This window comes from Galeopterus variegatus, unplaced genomic scaffold (assembly GCF_000696425.1).
Source record: "Galeopterus variegatus unplaced genomic scaffold, G_variegatus-3.0.2 Scaffold5082, whole genome shotgun sequence".
Classification (NCBI taxonomy): Eukaryota; Metazoa; Chordata; class Mammalia; order Dermoptera; family Cynocephalidae; genus Galeopterus; species Galeopterus variegatus.
The window spans coordinates 132630-149952 of NW_007731193.1; the positions used below are offsets into that span (position 1 = coordinate 132630).

General features: G+C 36.4%; 1 long non-coding RNA gene across 1 annotated transcript in view; it reads left to right on the plus strand.

The window, feature by feature from the left end:
- Nucleotides 1–17323, plus strand: part of LOC103604314 — a 99721-nt gene that overhangs the window by 71277 nt on the left and 11121 nt on the right. Inside the window, exon 3 of the long non-coding RNA XR_551700.1 lies at nucleotides 8255–8330. This is a non-coding gene — a long non-coding RNA (uncharacterized LOC103604314). The remainder of the gene's footprint in view (nucleotides 1–8254; nucleotides 8331–17323) is intronic.

Genomic DNA, 17323 nt, shown 5'->3' on the forward strand with positions numbered 1-17323 from the left:
AAAACAGGGAAACTCTAAGAAGTAGGACTGGGCACAGACTACATGAATATGACCCCAAAAGCATGTGCAACCAAAGGAAAAATAAACAAATGGGATTATATCAAACTAAAAAACTTCTGCACAGCAAAAGAAATAATTAACAGAGTTAAAAGACAACCAACAGAGTGGGAGAAAATATTTGCAAAATATACATCTGACAAAGTATTAATTTCCAGAATATACAAGGAACTGAAACAACTTTATAGCAAAAAAACAAGTAACCCAGTTAAAAAACTGGCAAAGGAGCAATAGGCATTTCTTGAAGATATACGAATGGCCAACAAACACATGAAAAAATGCTCAACGTCACTAAGCATTCAGGAAATGCAGATCAAAACCACACTGAGATATCATCTCACTCCAGTTAGGATGGCTAATATCCAAAAGACTGTGAATGATAAATGCTGGCAAGGTTGTGGAGAAAAAGGAACTCACACACTGTTGGTGGGACTGCGAAATGGTGCAGCCTTTATGGAAAATGGTATGGAGGTTCCTCAAACAATTGCAGATAGATCTACCATATGACCCAGCTGTTCTGCTACTGGGAATATACCCAGAGGAATGGAAATCTTTGTGTCAAAGGGATACCTGTACTCCAGTGTTCATTGCAGCACTATTTACAATAGCCAAGAGTTGGAACCAGCCCAAATGTCCATCATCGGATGAGTGGATACGGAAAATGTGGTATATCTACACAATGGAATACTACTATGCTATAAAAAAGAATGAAATACTGCCATTTGCAACAACATGGATGGACTTAGAGAAAATTATATGAAGTGAAACAAGTCAGGCACAGACAGAGAAATAACACATGTTCTCACTTATCTGTGGGAGCTAAAAATGAATAAATAAATACACAAACAAACATGGGGGGGGTGGGAAGAAGACAAAACAACCACAATTCCTTGAAGTTGTTAAGACAAGCAAACAGATATGAGGTTGATGGGAGGGGGGGGAAAGGGAGGGGGACAGGAGGTTTCGGTAAAGGGACACAAAAATCAATCACATTTATATTGATAAAATTAAATTAAATTTTTTAAAAAACGGAATATAGATTTAAGAAGAACCAATTGTCACTGAAGTTAAAACAAACAAAACAATGGAGTAGTTAAACAGTGTAATATATCTTAGTGGAAAGTAGGTGAACTGGAAAAACAAATCAAAAGAAAAATACTAAAATGCTACATGGAAAGCTAAAGAGATATAAAATATATAAAGGAAGTTAAGAGACACAGAAAACAGAGAACAGGGAAAGGCAGCATTTAAAGACATAACAATTAAGCATTTTCCATGGTGACTAATGAAATGAATTCTCAAAACCAGGAAGCATAAGTCTCTAGATTAATAAAGAAATCAAAATCCACTCCTAGACACACTGTAGTGTAGCTGCACAACATTAAAAACAATGTGAAGATCTTAAAAGCATCCAGAGAGAAAAATATATATTACTTAAAAAGGAATAACAGTGAGAACAGCAAATTTCTCAACTGCCACAGTAAAATACAGTGTACTAATGTTTTCAAAGTCTTACGAGAAAATAACTTTCAACCTAGAAATTTATACTCGTATTTCTAAACTATCATTCAAAAAGAAAGCAAAATAAAAATACTTCAGGCAAAAATTGAAAGAGTTTAACACTAAAAGACCCTTACCTCAAAGGAAGTAGGAAAAAAGAAAAACCTAGCACAGAAAAGTAGGGTGAATAGAAAAAATCAAATAAATAGTTAGAAATAAATTCAAATATATTAATAAAATATACAAATGGACTGTTTGCCTATTTTTAAAAAAAGAGAACATAAAATTGGATTTAAAAAAATATTACAAGGAGAAAATTCCAAAAACTATTATGGTAGGCTATTTCAATACCTATCTCAGTGATAACAGAACAAGCAGATAAAAAATAATCAAGATACTGACCATCTGAACAATGCTTTTAATAAGCTTGATCTAATGGCCATGAAGAATATTGTACCTAACAGCTAAAATATATACATTCTTTACAAGCACACATAGAAATGAAGCAAAATATTACAAGAATGAGCCACATAGAACACCATAAATCAAGTGTCACAAATTTCAAAGAAATCAGTATTAAATGTCCTCTATGTACATTTAAGTTAGAAATCAATAATTTTTTTTTTTTTTTTTTGTCCTTTTTGAGACTGGCTGCACCGCGCTCAGCCAGTGAGTGCACCGGTCATCCCTATATAGGATCCGAACCCGCGGCGGGAGCGCTGCTGTGCTCCCAGCACTGCACTCTCCTGAGTGCGCCACAGGCTCAGCCCAATAATTTTTTTAAAAGCTTAAAAATGTTTGCAAATTTTAAAAAGTTACAATAATTCATGGGTCAAGAAAAGGAATAACAAAAAATAGAAAAGGAACAGAAATGAACTGTAACCAGAACACCATAAATTAAAACCTTGGGCCAAATTTTTATTTATGAAAAAACATAGACCTTTAAATACTTTCAATAGAAAAGATGGAAAATTAATATATTAGATATCCAAATCAGCAAGAAAAGGCAGAGCTATTCTGAAGAAAGTAAAAGGAAGTAAACAAAAATAAGAGCAGAAATAATTAATTAGAAAACAAAGATATGCTGGAATATGATAAAATAGTCGTGACAATAATCAGAGTTATCAAAGATAATAAAGAGAAAAAAATGCAAGAAAAAAAGTAGTCACCTTTTCCAGCCTGGAATTTTTTTCTCCTAAGGAGATTCTCAAACCTTTGAGACTTTGTGCAAGTAGATGGCTTTAAAGTGCATATTATAAATATCTTTTGATGTAAGTTTCATTTAGGGAAATATTAAAATTATGGCCTTTTTCCCAAGGTTTTCACATGGTTGGCTCCTTATTACTCCAGTATCTCAAATGTCATCTCCTCAGAGAGACATTCCCTGACCACCAAATTGCTATGTATATATACCCCTCTCGCATTTTCTACCATACTGATATATTTTATTTTTTAGCTAGTATTTATCATTGTGTAAAATTATTTCGTGCGATTATTTGGTTAGTTTTATATTGAGTGGTTTCTGCTCCACTAGAATGAAAGCTCACTATGAAAGCAAACACCTTGACTTATGAATAAACAGCTAAACAATGAGGCCTGGGAGGAATTCATTCATTAATTCAACGAACATTTATTGAAGTCTTATTACATGTGAGGGTCTGTTCTAGATAATAGGAATACTGTAGTAAACGAAACAGGCAAAACTAACTGCCTTTATGGTATGGCAGGGAAAGTAAGTTACAGGATTCAAGTTATACGAGGTAATACCAATTGAGATGATTATTTTTAAAAGACTAAATTGAAAATGTGTGTTTAGAAGTTAACCTGGATAGATATGTTTAAGAATCACTTCACTGTTGCCAATATCACAGATCAAATCCAGGCTACCTTGGAATAAAAGTGCCTGCCTAAATTCTAAGACACTCATAGGTTTCTGGCAAATAATCAACAGATTTTTGGCTAGCTCCAAAATGTATAATTCACATATCTTCAAGTTATCTGGATTCCTATGCCATTTTACATTCATCTGCCACATACACAGTGGAATTTTCCATCATCTCATTATAAATAACAGTACAATGTGATGAGCAGAGAGAAGAGTGAGAGATGGGAGAAATACAAATGACAGACTTGTTATTTTACCTGAAATAAAATATGCCAAAAACCTGTTTTCAGCATAGTCATAAATGAATTAGTACAGCATCTTAATGTGTGTTATCTAATTCAGTGACCACAAAAATCTTGTAAACAACATAACTCTCAGCAGGGTGAAGGGTGAGGAACCCTGGTAAATTATCCATCATTTTGTGGTTTATATCATCGATGTCTCTGTTAGCAAACAGGTATATTATGGAGCACATTTTACAAATACATTATCATAAAATGATTATGTAGTACTTTAATGGACTTTTTAAAAACTAAATTCTTCAATATATTCAAATTTCACAGTAACAAATAATCATGCTCTTAAATTTGTACTTATCTCAAATGTATTGCTGATCTTCCAACCCCCAATCACTTAATAGAAAGAGTTCAGACCTGACAGTTCCAATTACTGTATTTGTAAAAATTTTCTAGTATGATTCTTTACTCAGTTTCTTTCACTTCCCACATTTCTAGCAATAGACCTTGTGACATGTTCAAGACTGCACTCTACTGGTTATCCTTTGCCATCCATTAGTGCAAATGCTGGGAACATCTAATGTTTGGTTTGAGTTATTAGTGTCAACAGTGGATGAGTAAGACAACTGATAAAAGCAATTATCTGAATAACGCCAATAGTTCAAGCATCTTGAACAGATACATAGAGTTAGTGAGCAATTTAAGTGTTTTCTGAATTTAAATATTCAGTACTAGTAATATTTACATTACTTCTTGAATAATAGATAAACATATGCTTAAAACATGTTTTGGGTTAAGGTGACTACCACCAAAGGGCAGATTAGCCTTTATAATGATTATATAATAACTACTACTGGAAATATGTATACAAAAATGCTACATTAAAAAGTAACACAAAAAGTTGTATGAAAAAAGTAAAAATAAAAACAAAACTGGTTAAAAGAAAAACACAAAAAGGGTATGATAATGTAAATGTCACTGATTAAATCTATAAATATCCCAGTACATACATTAATGAAGACTACAAAAATTTAGAAAAATATAACTAAAATGTAATATTGTCAGGGTGCCCTCTCAGTCAGCCAGGCCCGGGCTCCGGATTTCCCTGGTGGTGGCCACCGAGTGATCCCCAGCAGACTCCCTATCCCCCCCAGGCAGGACCAGATAAGTTGCCCTCTGCGACATAAGCCGAAGAAGGATCCCCGAAGGTGGGTGAGTGCACCGCCTGCCTATTCAGCCCGCAAAGGGACACTCAGACGCGGCGGGGGTTCCGTCAAGCAGTTCCGTTTATTGTTTCTCAAACACTCATACATAATAGCCAAGCAAGCGGGAATTTCCACACACACAGCCAATCAGCAGCATGGTCATGCGTGCATGTACCTTACTTTTCTACATCTAACCTACTGATCATGCCCTGATCACCAGCGCAGAAAAGCATAACTACCAATAAAAAGTTTTCTGAAACTAGCAGTGACATTCCCCCTTTACTTCCTCTAGGTGCCATCTCATGTGGACCATGTGGCTGGGGAGCTTACACAGCTGCCATTTGGTGTGGCCTCCTTTCACCCTAGCAATTGCTATAGCAAGTGGAGCGGTGGCAGCCCAACATAATATTCCCTAAATTCCTTAATAAATAATTTTAAAAATACTTATAATGGCTTGGAGAAGTTATGGAAGAGGACAGATAAAATTTAAGGGGATCAAATATAAAATTATTTACTTGGAAAAGTAAATAAAGGAATTTCAGACAATTGAAAAAAAAAGTAGAAGTTAATACTTTAAAAGAAACTTATCTAGATGACTGCACTAGCCTCCTAATATGCCTTTCTGCAGCCAGTTGCCCTGCTGTGCCATGTTAATCCCCCATGGTACAACCCTTCTCAAGTAAAACCCTTCATTACCCTTAAAATGGCTCACAAGACCATTCATAACCTGGTTCCCATCTACTTCTCCCTGTATTTTTCATCTTTTCCCTTTGTTCCCCCACCCCCTACCACCATGCTCTGGCCATATAGAACTACAGAGCTCCTTTGGTTCATTGAACATGATAAACCATTCATGACATTTCTTTTTTTTTTTTTTTGTCCTTTTTGAGACCGGCCGCACTGCGCTCAGCCAGTGAGCGCTGTGAGCACACCTGTCATCCCTATATAGGATCCGAACCCGCGGCGGGAGCGGTGCTGGGCTCCCAGTGCCGCACTCTCCTGAGTGCGCCACGGGCTCGGCCCCATTCATGACATTTCTTTTTTTTTTTTTTTGTCCTTTTTGAGACCGGCCGCACTGCGCTCAGCCAGTGAGCGCTGTGAGCACACCTGTCATCCCTATATAGGATCCGAACCCGCGGCGGGAGCGGTGCTGGGCTCCCAGTGCCGCACTCTCCTGAGTGCGCCACGGGCTCGGCCCCATTCATGACATTTCTAATCCTTGAGTCTTGCACTTACCTTTTTTTCTCTGGGTCTGAAAGGCCTTCACACTCTTCTTGCCTAGCTTAAATTTTACATTCTCTAGAAAGCCATTAAACATTTAAACACATGCACATGCATGCACACGTACCTACACATGCTCAGATAATAGACTAATTTACTTAGTCTTGTATGCTCCGATAGCATTGTACTTTTGTTATAGTACTTCTCACCAGTCAATATCAAAGAAATGTTTGAACAAGAGGGGTAATTGAGGTGTACCATCAGAAATCTAAAGTTACACTGCTTGAAATTATTAAAATAAAACACATTTCCAAAGCTACTTTAGCTAGAGCAGATAGTAGTATGAGGGAGATAGGCCAGAAGAGTATATTGTTTGCTAAAGGAGGTATCTTAAATTTAGCAGACTGTATTGGTTAGCTCTCTGGGGAAAAAAATAGTTGTGGATCTTTTCCAGATAAATTTTAGGTGCATTCAAGAACTAAATGTAAGCAATTATATAAAAATTAAAACAAAATAGAAACTAGTTTTTATCAAACCTCTAGATCAGCATTGTTCAGTAAAATATAATGCAAGCCACATAAGTAATTTAAAAAATTTTAGCAGCCACATTAAAAAAGTAAAAACAGGCAAAATTAATTGTAATGTTTTATTTAATGCAGTATGTCCAGAATATTTTTAACAGGTAATCAGTATAAAATTATTAACGAGGCATTTTACATTGTTAGATGTTTTTGTACTAAGCCTTTGAAATCCTTTGTGTATTTCACAAAGACTAGCCACATTTCAAGTGCTTGATAGCCACTTGGCTAGTGACTCATTGGACAGCACAGCTGTAGATGAAGTTAAATACAGAAGCAATAGAAGATATCACAAAGGAAAAAATGGATAACATTGGCTACAGGAAAATAAAGAAAAAGGAAAAGACAAAATGAGAAAATATTTGCAACATAATATAGTACAATGTCATTATTTTTAATATACAAAAAATTTGTACAAACCACTGGGAACACTTAAAAACCCAAAAGATAAATGAGAAAGATGACATAAACAGGCAACTTGCAAAAGAGCTAGTAACAAACATAAAGATAATAATTAAAGAAGTACAAATTTATACAGTAGTAATATCCTACTTTTATCTGTCAAGGCAGCAAAGATTTTAAAACTAATTTCTAATGTTTCAGAGAATGTAGTCAAAGTGTGTTCTCATAGACTATCAGAGGGAACATGAAGTAGTAAAACCCTTTTAAAAGGCAGTTTAGCAACAGGCACCAGAACTTCATTTCTGGGAATCTACCATAAGGAAACAATATTAATTAAAGATAAGGGAAAAACTATGTACCAAAATACTCCCTTCAGCATTGTTCATAGTAATGGAAAAATTGAAAACTACCTAAATTCCTTATATTAAGAAGATGGTTAAGTAGTTTATGGTGTAGTCATTTGATGGAATACTTAGAGTAAAAACATGGAAGTTTTTTTTAATCAAACTAAAAATAATACAGAATTGAGTATCTTATATCTAGAATTTGTGGGGAGTTGGGGGAATCAATCCTGCAAAACAAGACTAAGAAATTTATCAGAATGTTAACAGTGTTTATCTTAAGGTAGAAGATCTTCAGATTTTTTTTCCAGTTTTCTAATTTTCTCTTTTTTTCAAATGTCATAAAATTAATATGTATTAACTTTGTAATGAAAAGAAAATACTTGAAATGGTGAGATTAATTTAACACATTCTCAGATATAACTTAAGACGTCATATTAATTAAAGTATGCTCAACTCGTGCTGTGTCAACTTATATTTTGTCTTTAGAAAAACACAGTACTTAGCAACTGATGAACTCACGTAGATGATCTAAATATTCTGTGGTTTGTCTCCATTTTTGTTTCAGAATGAACTTTACTGACTCATAAAAATTTGCTACTGTCATCTTTTTTTGTTCTCTTTACTTTTGGCTTAAGTCTAACCTCCTGAAAAGTGAAGTAATACTTTTTTAATAAATCCATATTATAAAATTGTAATCCCCATTTTGCTTTCCAGTTTCATACAGTTGAATAGCTCACATCTGCTCTCTTAATTGAACATTTAATATTTTTATGTACTGATTTGCTTTTTTTCTGTTTTGATTAACACTCCTTCCCCTCATTTTAAGGTTATTCTGGTACAAGTTAACCCAGGAGAAGCATTTACAATAAGAAGAGAAGATGGACAGTTCCAGTGCATTACAGGTAAGAATGGTAATCGATAATAATAGTTTAAGACAAAAATTTATGATACATAATAGTATCATACTATATGTATGATATAATATGTACTATAGTATTATATGTACTATTATATGTCTCTGTGTGTGCACGTGTGTATGTACCTGTATGATTATGGTTTCTTTTTTTCTTTCTCACTTCCACCACACATAAAAGCACAGATTCTTAATACATTATTGTTTAACTATTGCAGTAGCATTCTAACTAATCTTTTTGCCCTGGTTTCTTGATTAATCTCACTATAATATTATAGTGTTCATGTCAATTTCCTGCTCAGAAATCTTCAATGAATCTGTTCTAGATTCCTTACTCTTTCAAAAAGATCATTTCAACTTTCTAATCTTGTTCCAACTTCCCCTTCAATATTGCTTCCCTTCAGTATTTCTAATTGGCTTATTTACTCTCTTGAACCTGTTTTGTGATGTCTCTACTGTTTGCTTTATTTAGAATTCACTCTTACCACCACCACCACTCTCACCCCCAGCCTATCCAAATCCTATCAATGTTTCAAGATTGAGCTCAGGTCTTACCTTTAACAAGTTTTTTGTAAAGTCTTTCTTTAGTAAGTATCCCTTAGGGATGTTATTTTGCACTGGATAATTCTTTGCTGTGGGGGATGTTCTGTGAATTGTAGGATATTTAGCAGAATCCCTGGCCTCTACCCACTAGCCACTCCTCTCATTTGTGACAAACAGAAACGTCTCCAGACATCACCAAATATCCCCTAGGGAGCGAAATTACCCCTATTTGAGAACCACTGTTATATATATGAAAATGAGAGCAATAAAAAGGTCACTGGCTTTAGAATTAGAGAACCTAGGTTTATATCCCAACTCTGCCACTTACTAGCCATATGATCTTGCATATGTTACTTAACCTATGTAAGTACATTTCTCATCAGTGAAATTTCCATCTCCATCAATAATAGTACACTTCATAGGATAATTGTGAGGATTAACTAATATGCATGTAATGCACTCTGAACGCTGTGGGGTTATTGTTAATGTAAAGTAATCCCCGTCTCCTCTGAAATCCCATAATACCAATTGTTGTGCCATTCATTTGCCAAATAAGTATATGCTGTCTTGTAATAATTCTTCTAGTTATATTTTTTAAGTTATTTAAATTTTGTTTTACTTGAAATGTTTATTCAGTCTCTCCAACTAAAGTCTAAGCACTTTGAGGACAGACTACATTTCTTTGTTTCCACTTCAGTTCTTTACCTTCTGTATATTGGGTATTGCCTTGGGTTGCTTGAATTTTGTACCCCAAAGTCCACATATTAGAAACTTAATTTCCACTGTTAATTGTTGAGGGTGGGAAATCCTATTATGGTAATTGAAAAGTGGGGCCTTAGAGGTGATAAGATTGGGGAACCATTCTGTAATGAATGGATTAATAATGGTGGTCAGGGGCGTAGTTTGGAGGGCTTTAAAAGGAGAGTGAATGAAGAGGTTAGTCTCCTCTGCTCCACCATTTTCGTAATGTGATACTCTGCTGTCACTGTCACTACCACCAAGGCTCTCACCTGATGTGTTGCCTGGACTTTGGACTTCCCAGCCTCAGAAACTGTGAGCAATAAATTTTGTTTTCTTTATAAATCACCCAGTTCCAGATATTTTGCTATAAGCAACAGAAGTGGATTAGCACAGAAAATTGGTACCAGAGAAGTGGGGTGTTGCTTATAAGAAATACTTGAAAATGTGGAAATGGCTTTGAAACTGGGTGTAAAGGAAAGGCTGGAGGAATATGGAGGAACAGGCTAGAAAAAGCCTAGATACTGGTGAAAGTTTAGAAGACAAGAAAACCAGGGAAAGTTTGGAATGTTTTAGAAACTGATTGAATAGTGGTGAGCAGAATGTTGATATAAACATAGACAGTAAAGGCCATTCTGAGAAGATCTCAAATATAAATGAGAAGGAGCTTTTTAGAAACTGGGACAAAACTGACCCTTGCTATGAACTAGCAAGAAACTTGGCTGCATTGTGTCCATGCCATAGGACTTTGTGGAAGGTGAAATTTAAGAGTTGTGAACCAGAGTATTTGGCGGAAGAAATTTCTAAGCAGCAAAGCATTTAGAAAGCTGCATGGCTACTTGCAATAGCCCATGCTGAGTTATGACAGAAAAGTCATGATGTAAAGCCAGAAAAGCAAAGCAGAGCGTAACAATTTGGAAAATTTGCAGCCTGGACATGTGGTAGATAAGCAGAGAGCATTTTCAGAAAAAAAATGTAATGGTGCCAGGAAAATTAGTACAAAAGAAAAGGATTATCAAGAGAAAGGGGAAAAGGCCCTGAAGGCATTGCAGAAGCCTCAGGGTCCAACCCTTCCATTTCAGGCCCAAAGGCCTAGGGAGACAAAATCGTCTTGGGGAACAAGCCTGAGGCACCCTCCATGGGCTCACTGCCCAGGACCATCTTGAGGTGCTGCTTCCCACACCCCTGCTGCTCTAGCCTTGGCTAAATTAGCCCCAGGTATGGCTGGACCCACAGCTTCGAAAGATAGTCTGGAAGCCTTGGTGTTAGTTCTGCAGGCTCTGCAGAATGCCTAGCTGTGAAGGTTTGGGAGTCTCCACCCCAATTTCAAAGGCTGTATGGAAAAGTCTGGGGGCCCAGGAAGAGACCTGTCACAGGGGCAGAGTCACTGCAGACAGCCTTCACTAGAGCAATGCCAAGTGGAAACTCTGGGGTTGGAGTCGCAGCAGAGAAATCCCACCAGAGTCATGCCTACTGGAGCTGTAGGAGCAGGACCGCCATAGAGACCCCAGACCTGTGGAGCTACCAGAGTGGAACACCAGTGTGTGACAGCTGAAGTGTGGCCTGAGACCAGGAAAGCCATAGGAGCAGAGCTGCCTGAGGACTTGGGGGCCCAACCCTCACACTACTGTGCAGAGGACACTGAACATGGAGTTGAGGTACATGTTTCACCAGCTTTGAGATCTGATGCCTGCCCTGCTGGGTTTCGGACTTGTTTCAGACCTGTTACCCCTTTCTTTTGGCCTATTTCTCCCTTTTCCAATGGGACTATGTGCCCTATGCTTTTCGCACCGTTGTGTCTTGGAAGTAGATAACTTGTTTTGACTTAACAGATGGGAGTTTGAGACTTTGGACTTTTTGAGCTGAAACAAGTTAAGACTTTGGAGATGAAATTAATGTATTTGTATGTGAAAAGGACATGAGCTTTGGCAGCGGGGGTGGGGAGGCAGAGGCATAATGCCTTGAGTTGAATGTCCCCCCCAAACTTAATCCCCACTGTAACTGTTGAGGGTGGTAAATCCTATTATGGTAACTGAAAGGTGGGTCCTCGAAGAGGTGATTAGATTATAGGGCCATGCTGTAATGAACAGATTAATAATGGTGGTCAGAGGTGTGGTTTGGAGGGCTTTAAAAGGAGAGTGAATGAAGAGGTTAGACTCTCTGCACCACCATTTTCACAATGTGATACTCTGCTGTCACTGTCACCACCACCAATGCTCTCACCAGATGTATTCCCTGGACTTTGGACTTCCCAGTCTCAGAACTGTAAACAGTAAATTTTACTTTCTTTATAAATCACCCAGTTTCAAGTATTCTATTATGAGCAACAGAAACAGACTAATACAGGTATCTAATAGTTGTTGCTTTAATTTAAAAAGAGTTTGTTAGAGGTAGGGTGATCATCATCCAAACTGAGATATCTTTGAAAGTGAAAGGACCCCAGCAGTTACTCCAAGACAATTGGTATGAAACAAGACTGTCCTCTCTTCCCCCATTTTACCTAAGCTGTCTAATCTATTTAATTAAAGAAGAGATAGACCTTTAGCCTGCCATTTAAACCCTATATGAGGGTACTTCAAAAAGTTCAAAAACAGAATTGAAAGATAATACGAATCTTTCCATGAACTTTTTGAAGTACCTTCGTATGTTTTGGAGTTAGAAATTTATCTAAGTTAATTTAAATCATTTGTATAGCAGTTAAGGTAACTTCACAAATAGGAAGAGTCCACATATTCTGGGCTTAAAAGAAACCAGGCAGCAGAATTTATAAGCAATATAGGAAACCTTGCATATCTTTAGTTACCAATTAGGTTTTCATGGAAATAATTTCATTTTTATACTATATTCCTCATAGAATGTTAAGTTTCTAATAGAGCACACATCTTAGATTTATTTGTACATCTTTTTTCAAATTGTTTTCAATAAATATTGTTTATATTGGAAACATTTTAATTAATATAGCATTGGTCTTTCCAAACACATTTATAGATGAAGAAACTCATTACTGTTTTAGTGTGACTTAAAATACGAAAACTGCTCATCATGGTTGCATAACTAGACACTGAATTATAAATAGTTTATATTTCAAAAGTTAATTTGTAACTGTAATCTGTTAAAAAAAATTAAAAACTTCATAAATCAATTAAATTGATTTTATATGTGGCAATAACCACTTTGGTCAGAACCAGAAGGGCGTATCTAACTTATAATGTGCCTGTAATACTAACAGTATCCTAGTAGTAAGAACCAAAAACTGTGTGGAGATATTTTTAGACAGGGACACATTTCTCTGCTTCAGTGGAAAACAGAGACTTCTTTTTCTGTATGGCAGATAGTAGGAGTGGAGACTTTGTTTTAAAATTACCAGGCCAAATACAATCCAGCAATTCCACTGCTGAGTATATACCCAAGGGAATGGAAATCATCATGTAGAAGGGATACCTGCACTCCTTTGTTTATCGCAGCTCTATTTGCAATAGTCAAGAGTTGGAACCAACCCAAATGTCCATTGACAGACAACTGGATAAGGAAAATGTGTGTATATATACACAATGGAATACCACCCTGCCATAAAAAAAGAATGAAATTCTGCCATTTGCAGCAACATGGATGAACTTGGAGAAAATTATGTTAAGTAAAATAAGCCAGGCACAGAAAGATAAATACTGCATGTCCTCACTCATAAGTGGGAGCTAAAAAAATAAACAAATAAGTAAAGACAAGGAAAGGTACCTCAGTCATAATAATTAATTGAACTTTCAAAAAGAAAGAACAGAACTGAAGTTACCAGAGGTGAGAAAGGGGTGGGGGGAGAAGGGTTAGCAAGAAATTGATAAAGGGTCACAAAGAATGATTACATTGTGTAATGATGAATATACTAATTATCCTGATTTGATCACCACATATTTTACACAGGTATTGATATTCAACTCAGTATCCCACAAATATGTATAATCAATTACGTTTCAATAAAATAAAACTACCAGGCAGAGTTTTTAAAAACAAAGGAAAGGATAAAGGGAACCAGAGATGTAGTAAAAAGGCTCTCCCCTCTTTATGTTTTTGTCTGTCCATAATTACAAGATGGGTTATAGGTGGAAGGAGTAGCAGTTAGCAAGACACTGGGATTGAAGTCTTTATAAAGACCAATATGGCTTCACAGCAAGCAACAGAAGACAGGAATAGAAAAGACTAATTGATATCTACTAGATTCATCTCCTCCCTTTTCTTCCTCTTTGCCATCGCTAGTTTCTGTCATGTGGCAGGCCCCTTTCTGGACTAGTTGTGGAGCTAGTTAAACAGTGAGAGTAGGAATAGAAGTGGAGGCGACAGATAACAAAGAAAGAAAATCTCAAGGGAGGAAAATCATATGCCAGTGAAGCTGAGAGAAAAATAGTTCCTATTGCCCTCACATCATCATACTAGGAAAGCTATTCTCTGACAGACACTATACTAAGAAAAGAAAATCTCTATAGTAGAAACTAAGAATTAAATCCAGTGTAAATTAATAAACAATTGAATTAAAGACCACTTTTTAGAGTAGTTTTATTACCTGTCAAGAATTTATAGAAACAAAAACTAAATTAACAGAGGATCACAGAGAATTTTAGAGATCTTAATAATCGCCTTATTTTATTGAAGGTTCAGGATTTGAGAGTTACAGCTAGTTATGGGCAGAGCTCAATATAGTACTTTTTCTACCATAGCCTACTTCCTGGAGAGACAAACTGCTAATTCATTCATTCACTCAGTATTCAGTATTAGTATAAGACAAAAATCAATAAGCAAGCACTCTTTATCTCTTCAAGCTTATTTGACAGACTTTCTAATATATCTTTATGGGAAGATGAAATAAAGTTTGATCACTGGACCTTGCCAGTCTATATGTTGTCTCATGTTGTGTCGTCCAGAGCTTTGTTCTCTAGTGCTGTCTTTCTAAGCTTTCTTAATCAAAGCTTTGACAAAAATAAATGACGCTTAGGCAATTTTTAGTTGTCAGAAATTTACAAAGGACGATTTATAATGTTAAATGTTAAGCTCAAGAAGATCAGAACATATTGAAATGATAGGTCAAAACTAATAGGGTGAAATTTAATAAAAGTAAATATAAAGTTCTACATTTTCATTTGAAAAATTAACTGCACAGGTGCTGTTCAGTTTTGTCTCGGGGGGGGGGGGTTTGAAACTAACTCTTGTCTGTTAAACACAAAAGGAGTTTATTAAGATGATATTGAGACTCTTCCTCTTCTCATCTGCTTTCTTTCCTAACAGTTCAGTTCTGAAGTCATTAGGTGGGCAGAACAATATAGGCAGTGCACTGATGGAATGGGGGAGGCAAGAACCCAGACTGGGATGTCAGAACGCAGATTGGTTGAGGAGCACACCTCATAGAAGAACAATCTAGTGTAGGGAGTCAAAGCCCGGGCAGAGTGAGGAGGGAGTTCACACAGGGAAGCGGCCTGGTGTAGGGAGTCAGAGTCTCAGCAGGCTGAGGAAGGTATCTTCAAGAAGGGGCAGTATGGTGTGGAGTGTAAGAATGCAGGGTGAGGAAGTCATCAACATAACGGGCTGGTCCAGCATGGGGAATCAGAGCTCAAGCAAGACTTAGGAGACCACCCACGTGGGGGAGTAACCTGATGTGGGTTGGAGGATTTCCAGTAGGGTCAAACTGTCCACATGTAGGGGGTGTATTGGAATGAAGAGTTGGAACTTATGTGGGGTAAAAAGGGCATCCACACAGGTGGTCTGATAAGAAGATCATCATCAATGCCATGATTTTACCCCTGCCTCTTCTCCACTAAGAACTCAATATTATTTGCTTCCAGCACAGGTACCAGTTTTGCAACAGGAATTGTATAGCTACCCACCACTGCCTCTATATTATCAGCAGCTATAAGAGTGATAGTCTTTACCTCACACCAAGGTGACTCCCAAACACACAAAGGGCCTTCAAATCCTGTATACCAGAACAAATGACAACATCCACTACAATGCAGGAAAGGAAGACTTCACTTTATGAATAGAACTGGCTTATTTTAGCAGAAACTAGAGCTATATATGAATCATCTATTGAATCCCATTCACAAAAGAGAAAACAAATGAAATCTTGGACTACAAAAAGAAATATAATTTCAAAACAGATGGTGGTGAATGCTAGCTAGTTGGTATCCTTTCAACATGTTTAAAAGAAGTTTTGGCAAACTACTTTTTTGGATTGTCCCAAGGAAAGTAACCAGGAGAGCAGAGAAGCATAACATTATTCTTATAAAAGACTATAGATGCTTGAAGGATGTTTACCCTAGAAAAGAGCACAGTTACTTGGAAGACATTATTCTCTGTACTTTTAGAGGGTAGAATTTGACCAACAGATGAGAGTTGTAAGGAAGCAGATTTTGACTTGGGGAAGAACTGTCCAACAGTTACAACTGTATAAAAATGGACTCATTTGTTTCACCAGAGTCTCGTGATTGTATGTTTTTATGCACTGGGTGGATGATGATATAAAAGAATTTCTGTATAGAAAGAGAAATTTGATTAGGTGAATTCCAACATTCATTTTAACCAAATATTCTTTGGTTCCAGGATAAAAATTTAATTAAATTGAGATCTCTTTAGTTAATTCGAGATTGAGACTGTGAATGAGAGTCTTAAGTTGAACAAGTATACATGTTCACACTTCATAAAGTAATTGAGCTAGAAAATAGTTATTGCTTATAATAGACACAGTGTGCCAAGTAGTTAATTTATTAATACCCATTACTGATTAAATGAACACTTGGGAGAGACACTTTCACTAAACTTTTGAATCTTATAGGGACAGGAACAATGATGCTGTCTTTGTCTTGGTACATAAACCTTATTTAACTAAAGTGTTCAAGGAATATTATCTTCAATCCTATTTCATTAACAACAGAAATTGTCTCTCTATCTGTGATTCTCTGTGCTAAAATAATGCTTTTTGCTTAGTAGGCATTCTGTTGATAAGTTAAAATGAACTGCTAAAATATTTTTAAGTGTATTAGTGTACTTGTTTGCCTTGTTAACTACTGTATATGAAAAATATACTTTTTATACTTGGGGATATTTTTGTGCCTCAGTCTTCAAAGTGCACACCAGTTAAAATTGTACATTTATATGGAAATAGTAATTTAAATATGTAAATAGTGAGCCATAATATCAACTGGATATTGATCATTTAACCAAAACTCCTAAATTTCTGCTTATTTTCTTATGATTTGACTCTTACGTGTAGAAAAAGTGTCAGGGTAAATTCAGTTTTCTTGAGAGGTATCACCTTCATTTTCTCATCACTCACATTACTTAGGGAAGCCAAGAACCTAATTAAGGATCCCAGAGTATATTCACTCACTGGAGTTAGCATCACATCAAGCCCCACCTCTAAGTCTTGTTGCTTTCTCTTTTGGTTCCAAGTGACTCAGACCAGCTTCTCAGCAGTTAGGGATGTTTTCTTATCACTGTCGCTGCTGGTGTAGCTTTCTGCTTTGCCACTCGGGGTTTATTTGACCCTTCTTGCATCCATGGTTCCCTCATTTGAGAAGCAACCAGCAGTGTTGCTCCTGGGACACTTATTTGGGTTCCTCTGTTCCCATTTGTCTTCTCTTTATTACTGCTGCTGTTCATCACTGCCTTTCTACTCTCACCTTATCTCCTCCAGTTCCTGATCCTGACTCTTTCTGCCAT